We start from the raw sequence: 15888 nt of genomic DNA on the forward strand, positions 1-15888 counted from the left end.
TGTCGCATACCACCTCGAGCTACGTGCTAATAGAGAGCCAGTGGGTGGGTACATCCGTAATTTCTGCACATTGTATGAGACCGAGGCTTTGGAGTTGGTGGAGCGGCTACTCAGTGCCAGGCTTCCTGCAGTCTAGCGGCAGGGTGCACAGAGGAATGAGTCTTTTTCCCTCAAACTGACATGACTTTGGGAGCGACTCCAACAGATGCCCGATACAGATGATCTAGCCACCCTCTGACAGTACGCGAGGTGCTACATACTATTGATGATTGGGGGTTACCTGATGACTGATAAGTCAAATAATCAGGTCAATCTCTGGTGGCTTCCACTACTATATTACTTTCAGAGGTATCGTTCTCTGTCTTGGAGATCTGCGGTGCTAGCATAGACGTACCATTCTCTATGTTCTACAGCACACTGCTTAACCACAGACATCACAGGGTGCACTCTTTTGCTAGTATCTTGGATATACCAGAGATTTTCTCAGTGGTGTCCACTTAAGCGATAGGTTTACATGTACTTCATGGCTGCGAGGTAACTATTCACTACGGTTTTATTATTCTTTGTTTACATAATTCAATATAATGTGCGACTAATCGAATAATGGATATTCTTGCAAATTCTATAGGTTGATAGGTATGACACAGCAGAGCAGGGACCAGTACGAGCAGAGAGTACTGCGATGACGTCGGGTGTTGGATCAGTTACTGTGAGCTGAGGTAAGCGAGTTACCCTTTTATTTGGTCACATTTGCATAAATTACTCAAACTTTCTTAGTCCTTGTCATTCATGATTATTTCACGACGTCCATTGTAGTTTATATGGACGCCCTACGATGACCTTGCACTGTAGGACATCTACTCGGTATGGCTGAAGGAAGAGGCGGAGTGGGGAACATGGATGTTTGTTGTTCCCCTCGTCTATTTCAACATAGTTGATTTTTACTATGTCGACCGGGTGAAATGCCAATTTAATGTCTAGCAGCCAATGCTATGGGACTCAGTCAACGTTGACAAGTTCCTAACTACCACAGGACGGGGCGAGGATGTCTGGTGGCCTACCAAGCTTTGTTAGTGGTATGATCGGTGGAGGGGTTGGTTTGAGGAGGGACACCGTATATCCATTCAGCCGTTAACAAACTATTAGCCAACGCGGGAGTATTGGGATTGGTATCTGTAGGCTTGCTATGTTAGACACTTGTCAGGACATAATGTGCTTGATGACCCCATGCTGTTGGATTTACTGGGAGACAAGTAGCCGACTGCCAGCTAGCAGAGGGACGTCCTACACCTTCCCTCATTCCCTGGGATGTCCCTGATCGTCGGCGGTGGGCCAAGGAGGTTTGGCCGGACATCCAGAGGCTTACTAGGAGAGAGAGGGGTGTCAGAGAGCACGGAGGAGCTGCAGCACCCTAGAAAGATAGGGTTAGGCCTCGCAGGGGGCGCTTAGACATTGAGTCCAAGGAGGAGGCTAAGTATCATCGGCAGGAGGAGCACGGTGATATCCTAGACGACCAAGGTGACACCGCCTCCACCACGACCACCCCTCCTCCTCCTCTACCACCACGTCCACCTTCAGGGTCAGGATCACAGGCATTTCAAGTGATTGGGATGTTGCCCCCCTGGTTAGCATGCCTCGGGGCATCCAGCAGTCATTAGGACTTATGAGGCATTGATAGTTGACGAGATAGATTTTGAGGAGGCATTCTACATTCATACCCTTGACCAACCCACCATGTAGCGCAGTTCTGCATAGGTAGGGAGTAGAGCATGGGACAGGCACAGCAACATTCATCTGCCCCTATGTCCACCACTGTTTGGGTTCCATACATTTCTTTGGGTTGTGGCACGTCATACGACACACATGTCAGACTCGATGCTCATTATGCGACACCGCCTTCGGTAGACTATGTCCTATTGATGACGACATCCCAGCCGATGCATGCACCACCGATTCATCCACCTTACCAGCCACAGTATCAGCCGGTGACGCACTCCAAGAGTTACATTGCCACATATCATCTTGTGCCCTCAAAGCCGCCTCATCAGCCACAGGATCCCTCGCATCACCCACAGCCTCAGCAGACCTCAACGACAGGCTCAGTTTCCACTATGTGGCACCGGACATCAGCTGCATTACCCAGGTGATCACCACCAATGATATTGTTATTACTGTTGTATGCTGTAATTCCATATGTTACTGTTGATGTATTTTGATACACTATTTATGTTATATTTTGGTACAATATTTATGTTGCATTTTAATTCACCATTTGTGGTTTTTTTTATATCCATTGTATTTAGTTTGAGGTTCAATTATTGAGCTCTTTTTTGGATTTTTATGCAAATGCTGTTATATGTTGTATTTTTAACTTTAGAATTCCTTAACAATATAAATGCCGTAAACATGGATAACTTAAACCGCATAATGTTCGAGTACAACATTTGCTTATTCAAAATATAACAAAATGAACAATAAACTAAACCACACAAACACATGAACTACAGAAACAACCTTAAAATACATAAACAAAGTAGCGACTGTAAACTAAACCTCGTCTGTCGGCTGGTTTGGACATCCTTTTCGAGTATGACTGATTTGCCTGCAGAGACCACACATTTTCTCTTCGCGCTCGCCCTTGTCCATCTCAATATGAATCTTGGTGGAAACAGGTCAGCCAGTAGGGGTGTTCGTGGTGCGGTTTGGTTCAATTTTTTAGAGAAAGGTCATCCGATCCGATCGTCTAATTAAACTGCGGTTTGATTTGGTTCGGTTTTTTTAGCAAAGCCATCTGAACCAAACCAAACCAATTAAAATCGATTTGGTTTGGTTCGGTTTGTTCGGTTTTTTCAATCAATTAAAAAAAATACTACCATACTTGTTTGGTCTGACACAACTAGCACTGAATGTTTGTTTAAATTGAAGTAATCCCAAATACTGGCTTAACATAATTGTTAACCAGGAAAAGAAAAGAAAGACAAAAGCGGAAAGCATTATTGATTACAGAGAGAAAAAGAAAGCAAAACATAACCACATAAGAAAACATATAAAAATAAATAAATAAGCACCTTTTTTTGTTCTACTCCTTTGATTTTACACACCAGTTCATATAGTTCCCTTATGTTCGCCTAAAATTTATGAGAGAAACAAAAAAGCAATAATCAGAACTACGTTAGTCTAACATTTCAATTATCACATTATGCCAAGTTAGAACCAAAGTAGATGGCCTTGGAAAATATGCTAATAAGAAAGAATAGAAGAACTTTACATATAATAGCAAATCATGTTCTTTACTTGCAGTAGGCTATCGAGTAATGTCAGTGTTCCAATGTCTTCCTCACATAAAAATACTCAACAGTATTTTTTCTTTTTGGATAAAAGATGAATATCATTGACATGGTAATGCCAATGTGTATTACATATGCTTTTAAAATTAAATAGGTATCATATTCGATAGTCATCTATACTTACTACTTAGTGCAACATAACCGCAAAACCAACAAGACAACCCCATATGAAATCAATTGGTACCTTTTTGCTTAATTTTATAGCTGACACACTGTTATCTCTAGCATCAGTCAACTTCAAAATGAGTGGGTAAACCTCAACACTATATTGCCTCAATGCAGCACCCTGCGAGATCAACTTCCTCGGTAATGCTGGTCCACCTTTATACCTAGACCATGGTAGATAGAAATCTGTTACATCAAAGCCGCCTCATCAGCCACAGGATCCCTCGCATCACCCACAGCCTCAGCAGACCTCAACGACAGGCTCAGTTTCCACTATGTGGCACCGGACATCAGCTGCATTACCCAGGTGATCACCACCAATGATATTGTTATTACTGTTGTATGCTGTAATTCCATATGTTACTGTTGATGTATTTTGATACACTATTTATGTTATATTTTGGTACAATATTTATGTTGCATTTTAATTCACCATTTGTGGTTTTTTTTATATCCATTGTATTTAGTTTGAGGTTCAATTATTGAGCTCTTTTTTGGATTTTTATGCAAATGCTGTTATATGTTGTATTTTTAACTTTAGAATTCCTTAACAATATAAATGCCGTAAACATGGATAACTTAAACCGCATAATGTTCGAGTACAACATTTGCTTATTCAAAATATAACAAAATGAACAATAAACTAAACCACACAAACACATGAACTACAGAAACAACCTTAAAATACATAAACAAAGTAGCGACTGTAAACTAAACCTCGTCTGTCGGCTGGTTTGGACATCCTTTTCGAGTATGACTGATTTGCCTGCAGAGACCACACATTTTCTCTTCGCGCTCGCCCTTGTCCATCTCAATATGAATCTTGGTGGAAACAGGTCAGCCAGTAGGGGTGTTCGTGGTGCGGTTTGGTTCAATTTTTTAGAGAAAGGTCATCCGATCCGATCGTCTAATTAAACTGCGGTTTGATTTGGTTCGGTTTTTTTAGCAAAGCCATCTGAACCAAACCAAACCAATTAAAATCGATTTGGTTTGGTTCGGTTTGTTCGGTTTTTTCAATCAATTAAAAAAAATACTACCATACTTGTTTGGTCTGACACAACTAGCACTGAATGTTTGTTTAAATTGAAGTAATCCCAAATACTGGCTTAACATAATTGTTAACCAGGAAAAGAAAAGAAAGACAAAAGCGGAAAGCATTATTGATTACAGAGAGAAAAAGAAAGCAAAACATAACCACATAAGAAAACATATAAAAATAAATAAATAAGCACCTTTTTTTGTTCTACTCCTTTGATTTTACACACCAGTTCATATAGTTCCCTTATGTTCGCCTAAAATTTATGAGAGAAACAAAAAAGCAATAATCAGAACTACGTTAGTCTAACATTTCAATTATCACATTATGCCAAGTTAGAACCAAAGTAGATGGCCTTGGAAAATATGCTAATAAGAAAGAATAGAAGAACTTTACATATAATAGCAAATCATGTTCTTTACTTGCAGTAGGCTATCGAGTAATGTCAGTGTTCCAATGTCTTCCTCACATAAAAATACTCAACAGTATTTTTTCTTTTTGGATAAAAGATGAATATCATTGACATAGTAATGCCAATGTGTATTACATATGCTTTTAAAATTAAATAGGTATCATATTCGATAGTCATCTATACTTACTACTTAGTGCAACATAACCGCAAAACCAACAAGACAACCCCATATGAAATCAATTGGTACCTTTTTGCTTAATTTTATAGCTGACACACTGTTATCTCTAGCATCAGTCAACTTCAAAATGAGTGGGTAAACCTCAACACTATATTGCCTCAATGCAGCACCCTGCGAGATCAACTTCCTCGGTAATGCTGGTCCACCTTTATACCTAGACCATGGTAGATAGAAATCTGTTACATATTCTACAAATCAAACAGTAGTGACCATCAGATGACACAATTGAAATATAACCTTAACCACCCAAGTTCCAAGACTTCTCCATTTATATGTTACCTTCAATCTAACATTATCAAGATCCAAAACTTCTAACACTTGATAAATCATACTAAATCACTTCAAAACTCAGAAGTAATTCAGTAATTCAACAGAACAGCAAAACAAAATAAGACTCAGACTTTCATTAATTCAACAGAATAACACAAACCAGAAGTAGTTTCAGTAATTCAACAAAACAAACAGAACAACAATTTCAGTAAAGTTACATACCTGACTCAATGGCTCGGATTCCATATCTGACTTGATATGGTGCTCTGTGTCCACTGGGTGGTCCTGGGTGAGTGGGTGGTCCTGGCCTGCTGGGTACGATTTGCGAGTTGCGAGGGACTGTGGGTGGTGGTAGGTGCGACTTGCAAGGGTGGTGCCAACCTGCTGGGCGCTGGGCGCTGAGCGCTGGCTGTGTGATGCAGTGTTGGGCTGCTCTGTCCGTGAGGAGGTCCTAGGTGGGAGCAGTGAAAGGGCTGCGCTGGGAAGAAGGTCGGCGGTGGCTGCGAGGTGGTGGGAGGAGGTCTCTCACCGGCGATGGGAGGTGCAGAGAGCGAGGCTGTGAGACTTAGGGAGTAGGGAGATAAGGGCTAGGGTTCGTTTGGGAGTGGGGCTTGTGGGAATGGTCGAATGGGGGTTACTGGGTTAGGTTTAGGTTTCGTTCATTTTGGGGGAGGGGTGGGGTGGGATTGTTTTTTTTTTTATGTTTTTTACCTTACTGGTTCGGTTGGGGTTTTCATTATCAAAACCGAAAACCGAACCAAACTGAACTAAAAATAGCAAAATATATTTTTTTTGGTTTTTTCGATTATCGGTTTGTTCAGTTTTCGGTTTTTTTGATTCGGTTGGTCGGTTTAGTTCGGTCCGGATCGGTTTTGAACACCCCTATCGGCCAGTAGACTTCCTGCACATGTCGGAATTAGGACGAAACTGTATCCCGTACCACTTCGGCCAAAGCTTCTCATCTGGTATCGGCAGAGATTCCGCCTCATACACTTTGAACACAGCCTACTGCATGTACACCGGATGGACGTATTGACCCCAACCCATTCGACACTCGCGGCGGCACAGGATGCTAGCGCATGGCGACATGGGAAACGTAGTGACTAGAAAAGCCTACAGTCACACATGTTCGTCGTCAAGCGAACACGGAACTACCCTTGCGACCAACCTTCGAAAGGCTCTAACTCCTCAACCAGGAACATTGAAGCCCATCTGTCGCAGTGAGTGACATGCATCTTCCAGATTCCCTCTCTATTCTTCTCAATAGCAGCTATCAACCATTGAGAAAATAGATTACCCGCCACTAGTTGTGGATGTGCCTCCCATCCAGTCCGGACAAACAACTGTTGTAGCCTCTCGTAGGTGGATCGTACGCTGGTTGAAATCGATAAATAGCATGTACCCTTAAGCACAACATTCATGCACTCGGAGAGGTTCGTCGTCTTGTGCCCAAACCTGCAATCGGCGTAACATTGTTGTAGTCATATCTCTTTGTTGAACCTACCAGCATAGTTCGCCATCTCTTGTGACAAACCCCTCAATGCATCCATGTACCGCTCGTACCCTGTAAGAATCAGATTTTTGGTAAACACACTTTTTTGGCTATTAAAAAAACAAAAATTAAATAGAAAAAAGAGATTTACGAGGTCAAACTTGGCTTTATGAGGGTAATTAACCCCTCTAAGTCAAATTTGACTAATGGATATTAAATACTATCTTACCATTGGCTTAGTTACCACACCAGAAACTTTTGAGCCACAAAAACACTTTAGTGACAATTTTGCGCGCACCGAGAAAAACTCTAGTAACCAAAAACCTTAGAACCAGTGGTAAAAGTAATTTCTATCCAAGTAAATGTGTCTCTAGATTTATATTAGCCATCCCTTCATGATTTACTTCTTTAAGAATAAATATTAGCCATTAATTATTTTACCGCCTGGTAAAAGTTATCCCAACCGAATTTCTATCTAGTATTCCACAAACGACTCCTAGAGGCCCCCAATCTTCTTGGTTGCTACCCAAGTAACTCGGCCCACCTCTCTCAGCTTCTGGGCCGAGATTATCTTAGCCTCTCACCCCTCTCTCTTGTGTTTTTAACCACGAGTAACTAACCACGGTTAACTGCGAATAAACACATTATTATGACGCTGACTGTGTTTTCTCGAAATCACGCCCGTTCTCTCTTATTATCAGCCCATTTCTCTCTCATTTTTTCAGACCTCTTTTACCACATTTAATTTGGTTAGACTTCAGATTTTATTTAAGATAATCACCAAGCAAAAATTCAATAACATTTTACCATAAAGAGAGAGATAGAAACTGTGAGTGAGAGAGAAGAAAAAGAGAAAATTCTGCACCTATTAACTACGTTTTCAGCCTCCTATCTCACTGTTCATACACTATTATTCAAGGACTCAAACCATACAAGCACAAACTCTTGCCCGTTTTCGCTAATCCTTGCGTTTATATCAAAATTTCGGCTAGGTAAACTCTTGTTCTTTCTCCTTTTCTTTTCTATTTTTTTAAAATAGTAGTGGTACACGAAATCGTGATCTCACACACTTTCTTCACAACTCCACAAAGCTGACCAACAAGTGCACTGGGTCGTCCAAATAATACCTTACGTGAGTAAGGGTCGATCCCACGGAGATTGTCGGCTTGAAGCAAGCTATGGTCATCTTGTAAATTTTAGTCAGGCGAATTTAGATGGTTATGTGATTTTGATAATTAAAAGAGAAATAAAACATAAAATGGGATAGAGATACTTATGCAATTCATTGTTGGGAATTTCAGATAAGCATATGGAGATGCTTTGTTCCCTCTGAGCCTCTACTTTCCTATTGTCCTCATCCAATCATGCGTACTCCTTTCCATGGTAAGCTGTATATTGGGGGATCACCGTTGTCAATGGCTACCGTCCGTCCTCTCAATAAAAATGGTCCGGCTACGGGTTACGTAGGGCTAATCATCTGTCGGTTCTCACTTGTGTTGGAATAAGATCCAATGATCCTTTTGCGCACTGTCACTGTGCCCAAGCACTCGTGAGTTTGTAGCTCGTCACAGTCATCCCATCCCAGATCCTACTCGAAATATCACAGACAAGGTTTAGACTTTTCGGATCTCAAGAATGCTGCCAATTGATTCTAGCTTATACCACGAAGACTCTGATCTCACGGAATGGAAGGCTCTGTTGTCAGGAGAGGCAACCATGCATCGTGGACCAGGAGGCCAAGAGATATACATTCAAGCTTGTTTTCAGGTAGAACGGAAGTGGTTGTCAGGCACGCGTTCATAAGTGAGAATGGTGATGAGTGTCACTTGATCATCACATTCATCATGTTGAAGTGCGAATGAATATCTTAGAACAAGAATAAGCTTAAATTGAATAGAAAACAATAGTAATTGCATTAATTCATGAGGAACAACAGAGCTCCACACCTTAATCTATGAGGTGTAGAAACTCCAACGTTGAAAATACATAAGTGATGAAGGTCCAGGCATGGCCGAATGGCCAGCCCCCTAAGCGTGATCAAGAGATCAAAAGTGATACAAAGATAGTCTCTAAAATGATCTAAAGATCTCCTGATTGATGAAAATATACTAGTAAAAGGTCCTATTTATAATGACTAGTAACCTAGGGTTTATAGAGATAAGTAAATGATGCAGAAATCCACTTCCAGGGCCCACTTGGTGTGTGCTTGGGCTGAGCATTGAAGCTTTCACGTGTATAGGCCATCCTTGGAGTTAAACGCCAGCTCTGGTACCAGTTTGGGCGTTTAACTCCAGCTTTTATGCCAGTTCTGGCATTTAACACCAGAAAAGAGTAAAAAGTTGGCATTTAAATGCCAGTTTGCGTTATCAAAACTCGGGCAAAGTATGAACTATTATATATTGCTGGAAAGCCCAAGATGTCTAATTTCTAATGCAATTGAGAGTGCACCAATTGGGCTTCTGTAGCTCCATAAAATCCATTTCGAGTGCAGGGAGGTCAGAATCCAACAACATCTGCAGTCCTTTGTCAGCCTCTGAATCAGATTTTGGCTCAGGTCCCTCAATTTCAGCCAGAAAATACCTAAAATCACAGAAAAATACACAAACTCATAGTAAAGTCCAGAAATATGATTTTTGCATAAAAACTAATAATTATATACTAAAAACTAACTAAATCATACTAAAAACTACCTAAAAACAATGCCAAAAAGCGTATAAATTATCCGCTAATCAAGTAGCCATTAGGAATTCTTACTCTTCTCCATGTATAGAGAAATCCTCTTGAAGCACCCATGGAGCACGCCTAAGAAGTTAGGGAGTTTTGAGCTCAAAGTGGTTGAATTTCGACGTTTTGTGACACTTTAGGCCGAAAAACGAAACTCACCACCAACCGTTGTATTTCTGCCCTTGTATGCATATTTTCTAGTGTGTGAAAGCTTTAATAACTGAATTACATAAGAGATAAGGGTTACGATTAGTTAGAGTATGTTTGTGCTTATTTTCGGTATTTATATGAGCCATTTTGTGGTGAATTTGTACTTGTTTTAAAATTCTGGAAATTCTATAAGTTACCAACTATTTTGGCTTGCTAACTATGTGTAATATACTGTTGTATTGCCTCTGAATTTTGTGTGAAAACAGCCGGAAACATAGAAGCACTTGGGGTATAAGTTTCAAGCTTTAAACGTCACAAAAGTGAAGAAAAATATAAAAAACTGCACCTTTGAAATTTTTAGTCACCAAGAGCACAAAAATTATGATAAAAAAGAACTAAAAATTAGTTAGAAAAATAGTTTTGATCCTATAAAACAAGTAGGTAAAAATAGAATGGGTGTTATGGTCATTTTCGGATAAAAAAGAGATTAAAATTATAATATAAACAAGATATAAGTAAAATTCTGAATTTAATAGGTTTAGAGGATAAATAATAATTATATAAATTATTTGGGTCAAAACTTATATTTAAGATAAAGTTTTAGGCCTGAATAAAAATTTTAGTAATTTATAGAGATAAGTAAATGATGCAGAAATCCACTTCCAGGGCCCACTTGGTGTGTGCTTGGGCTGAGCATTGAAGCTTTCACGTGTATAGGCCATCCTTGGAGTTAAACGCCAGCTCTGGTACCAGTTTGGGCGTTTAACTCCAGCTTTTATGCCAGTTCTGGCATTTAACACCAGAAAAGAGTAAAAAGTTGGCATTTAAATGCCAGTTTGCGTTATCAAAACTCGGGCAAAGTATGAACTATTATATATTGCTGGAAAGCCCAAGATGTCTAATTTCTAATGCAATTGAGAGTGCACCAATTGGGCTTCTGTAGCTCCATAAAATCCATTTCGAGTGCAGGGAGGTCAGAATCCAACAACATCTGCAGTCCTTTGTCAGCCTCTGAATCAGATTTTGGCTCAGGTCCCTCAATTTCAGCCAGAAAATACCTAAAATCACAGAAAAATACACAAACTCATAGTAAAGTCCAGAAATATGATTTTTGCATAAAAACTAATAATTATATACTAAAAACTAACTAAATCATACTAAAAACTACCTAAAAACAATGCCAAAAAGCGTATAAATTATCCGCTAATCAAGTAGCCATTAGGAATTCTTACTCTTCTCCATGTATAGAGAAATCCTCTTGAAGCACCCATGGAGCACGCCTAAGAAGTTAGGGAGTTTTGAGCTCAAAGTGGTTGAATTTCGACGTTTTGTGACACTTTAGGCCGAAAAACGAAACTCACCACCAACCGTTGTATTTCTGCCCTTGTATGCATATTTTCTAGTGTGTGAAAGCTTTAATAACTGAATTACATAAGAGATAAGGGTTACGATTAGTTAGAGTATGTTTGTGCTTATTTTCGGTATTTATATGAGCCATTTTGTGGTGAATTTGTACTTGTTTTAAAATTCTGGAAATTCTATAAGTTACCAACTATTTTGGCTTGCTAACTATGTGTAATATACTGTTGTATTGCCTCTGAATTTTGTGTGAAAACAGCCGGAAACATAGAAGCACTTGGGGTATAAGTTTCAAGCTTTAAACGTCACAAAAGTGAAGAAAAATATAAAAAACTGCACCTTTGAAATTTTTAGTCACCAAGAGCACAAAAATTATGATAAAAAAGAACTAAAAATTAGTTAGAAAAATAGTTTTGATCCTATAAAACAAGTAGGTAAAAATAGAATGGGTGTTATGGTCATTTTCGGATAAAAAAGAGATTAAAATTATAATATAAACAAGATATAAGTAAATTTCTGAATTTAATAGGTTTAGAGGATAAATAATAATTATATAAATTATTTGGGTCAAAACTTATATTTAAGATAAAGTTTTAGGCCTGAATAAAAATTTTAGTAAAAGGTAGTTGTAAAACGGTAAAAAGTGGTCATTAGAGCAAGTAAATAAATTAATAAAGGGTAAATTGGCTTTTAGGTCCTTAGTAGTGAAAATTGGAATAATAAAAATATTAGGAGTAATTTTGGTCATAGAGAACTATTGGGATTAATCCGGTAAAATTTTGACACTAAGAAGGTTAAACGGTAAAACTGTAGCACTTAGAGTAAAAATGAAATTTTTAAGCACAAGGCACAAATTAAATTTGATTAATTAACTCAACGAAGGAAAAAAGGTCTATTAGGAAAAATATAAAGATACAATAGTAAAATAATAACATTAGTGGTGAAAGCGTTATTAAAAACTTAATGAAAATGGTAAAAAAAAGAAGTTAAATAAAAGGGGCGAAATGGTAAAATCTGACAAGGCTGAGATATTTTAAGAAAGAACCGACCACAAGTTTTTATAAAAAAAAAGGGAGAAGAAGTCCCATAGAAATAAATTTTGTTAAGATGTGCCACGGAAGAAGAAACAGTAAACCCCCATGTGCTAAGAGGTACCTGTCAGAGCAGACTTCCATCCCGCCTGGCCAGAGACTATATGAACGTGGGGATACCCGCCATATGGACTGTTACTCATTGGGAGCACCTCATATTTTTGGGCCATACTTTATTAGTGTCGTGACTGTATTTCGGGCACTGGTGCACGACCGACCCAGTGGAGTAGCTATATCCGGACTTGGGTCGGATAACGTTGGGTTGCAGGTAGCCAACTGACGCATGAGCTCATGACCTGCGTAGGACCAGACATGCATCATACTTGGTTGCTACATTTCTTTGCTTGTGTTTGCTTACTTGTATATGTGACTGTTATACTGATTTATATACTTGTGATTGAATTTGTTTGTATGATTGATTACTGTTGTAACCTTATAAACGATTAGACTTAGGTTGCGGACCCCTTAGATTTTTTGTATAGTACCCTACTGGGAACCTCAGGTTCTCACTCCTTTTTTCCATGTCTGCAGATGGGGACCGGCGTGATCTTCTTTGAGTACTTGGCATACGACAACTACGTGGACCCCACGACAGGGAGCGCGGTGTTTTGGGGTTGTCCACGTACACGCACCTACTATCTTTCTGACTGTCCTTTCCTCACCCTCTGCTCAGCCAAGAGTTTGACCCTGACATTCCCTATGATACACTGCTATCCGAGCTTCACCCCGGTAGAGGCCAGTATCCTTTTCCGCCTTACCCTCTAAACATGGCAGAGCCAATACTGGAATCCCTGATCGTTGACATACCCAAGTATCTACCATGGTTCAATCCCGAAGAGGATCAAGTGGTTCCTGATATACCTATGCCCAAAAGCTCTGGTTCCACACCTTCAACAGAGTATAGCTCAGAGGCATGGATTGATCAGATAATAGCGGATCTGTACTCTAGTTCTTTTAGGACCGGGGAGGAGGACTCTACAGAGGATGCGAGCAGCAGCAACATCACGGGCACGTCAGAGTGATTCCCTCGCTTCAGCATATTGTGTCAGCAGTTTTCGGATATCCAGTAGTAATAGTAGTAGTAGTCTTACTAGTAGTGGTCATTGCCCTTGCTCTTGATAATCTTCTTAGAAAGCTAGCTCTTTTGTATTTCTTTAATAAGTAGATCGGTGGCTCTTGTGAGCCGGGACCTAGAATCATTAAAATGAAGTATGTAAACATTATAATAAGTAATTAAGTATGAACTTGGGTCTTGTAAGGAATAAAGCCTATGGGCGTTTTATGTATGATATGATTATGCTTTGCTATCCTTTTCCATTTCTTGTAGTAACTGCTTAACTTACAATTATTCCAATATGCGCGACTAGATACACGATTCTTGACTAGCGCTACAGGCTCATATATATACACTTAATATATGGTCTAGAGTCTCTAAAGTCAGCTAAATAGTAGCGCTTGACTGCTAGCCTTGGTCATAACAGGCTAGAATTAGGGTCGTTATATACCCAGCCTTGCTTGGACTGTAAGCATCATTTTTGAGATTCCGCTTTCTCTCGACAGACTTGAAATGGGACATAAAGTTCGCCGCCATGTGCCAGACACAATAACCATGAAACGCTCTAGGAGGCTACCACCCACTATTGTCTGCTCTTAGTACAGCCTTGATCGTCTGGGATCTGTGAAAAATAATCAACAAACCTTCCTGTGGGGTCACGTGTTACCTCAGATTGTTAAGAAAGAAAGACTAGGACTCCGTGGTCTCAGACTCAATAATTGCAAAGGCTACAGGAAGGATATTATGGTTACCGTATTGTGCCACTACAATAAATAAAACACCACCATATTTGCCATACAGATGCGTGCCATCGACGGAGACGAACGGCTTGCAATTCTTGAAAGCCTCCACACAGGTAAGGAAGGCCCAAAAGACCTCATCAAACACGCTGCAATCATGTACCATAAGGTGCCTATCATAGTACGGTATAGCCTTGATCTCACATATCGTTTGGGGGCAACAACTCTGCAGTGCTTGCAGCAACCTCGGCACCTTATTGTATGACTCCTACCAACCACTGTATATCTGGGCAATTGCCTTTTGCTTCGTCATCTAGACCTTTTCTGTATGAGGATTTGAAGTGATATCTTTACCTAACTACACCTTATAGGACAGAGATGCTAACGGATGGCGAGGATTGTATCAATGGGAGGATGACACGGCAGATGAGACTGTTATCCAACTATCGATAGTCTTGAGACATGGTGGGTGCTAAACATGTGTGCACTCCTCCAACCCTACTTTACCTCCCTAAAGAAATAGAACAACTAGCACAATAATGATAAATGAGGATATAAAACACAGTTAAACTTGAACTTACTGATATCCGAGATTCTGTCAGAGAGCAACACGGAGACGCCAAGGACAACCTGCTTTAAAGTGCCAGCAATGCACATGGTACTTTAATGGATCTGACTCCATGACTCAGTACTCAGCACTTCTGCGAATGATGTAATTCTTTACACCCAGTATTACTGCATCTCTGCTTTTAAATCTATGCCCAACCCAAAACTCCAAACCACCGTCGAAGTTGTAAACATCTTCACCCGTGTTGGAAAATGGATTTTTCTCTTGTATCGCGTCCAGATCCAATGTATGATAGTGACTGGGTACAGATGATAAGGCCAAAATTGGGTGCGAGGTAGGCAGAAGATACCGACGTAATGCCTCGACTAGGGTCTCTGGTACAAACTCCTCATCATCATCATCTTTAGAAGAATCGCTCTCGTTGCCATCCGCAACATACTCCTCGTCGGAGTCCCCACCGTCAACGTCCATGTCTTCTACTGGACTAGCAACGTGTAGCGGTTTCGGTGCGAGAGGTGGGTCATCCTGCACAAAGTTTGACTGGCCAGATCCATCGCCACCGACATCACTAACCTTCGCAGAAATCTCTATCACTTGTTTCGCTATGATTCTCCTATGGATGTCAAACATCAGACACACATGCTCATCGCCATGGAGGCAAAACAGACGAAAAAAAACTCCATTTTTCATCGGTGTTAGCAACCTATACCCCACCCTTCCGATCTCTTTTCTACCGCTACCACGGACGCTACTCAATATCAAACTCTTTAGCTCTGACAAAGAACTTACTCGCCGGATATGCAATAGAATGAGATTCTAACACTCAAATATCACTCTAGTATTACTATTTCTCATATGGCAATTGGAATACATACTTACAATAAGATAACCACTACTACTAGACATTTTGGCTTATTTTTCAGAAGAAAAAAGGTAGAGAAGAAGAAGTGAAATATTTGTGGAGAATACAAAGGGTTGCACATTCTTTTATAGCTGCTAAAAATTTGTCGTAACGTATCTCGTTTATACTATAAACGTCATAAATATTCATGTATCTTGTTTATAGTGTAAACAAAATATACATGTATCCCATTCCGTACCTTATCTCGTTTATAGTGTAAACGAGATACGTGTACTCTTATTTCATTTACACTGTAAACGAAATAAGAGATAAGGTGTATTTTCATAAAAATGTTAGAAATTACATATTTTGATAAATAAAAAAATTATTTTAATTATAAA

General features: G+C 39.8%; 1 long non-coding RNA gene across 1 annotated transcript; it reads right to left on the reverse strand.

Moving 5' to 3' along the window:
* On the reverse strand, positions 3061–5476 carry LOC110267100. Its single transcript, XR_002354431.1, has 3 exons — positions 5208–5476; positions 4745–4804; positions 3061–3128 (listed from the first exon to the last, which is right to left on the reverse strand). It is a non-coding gene; the product is annotated as an uncharacterized LOC110267100 (long non-coding RNA).

Source organism: Arachis ipaensis, chromosome B09, assembly GCF_000816755.2.
Source record: "Arachis ipaensis cultivar K30076 chromosome B09, Araip1.1, whole genome shotgun sequence".
Lineage (NCBI taxonomy): Eukaryota > Viridiplantae > Streptophyta > Magnoliopsida > Fabales > Fabaceae > Arachis > Arachis ipaensis.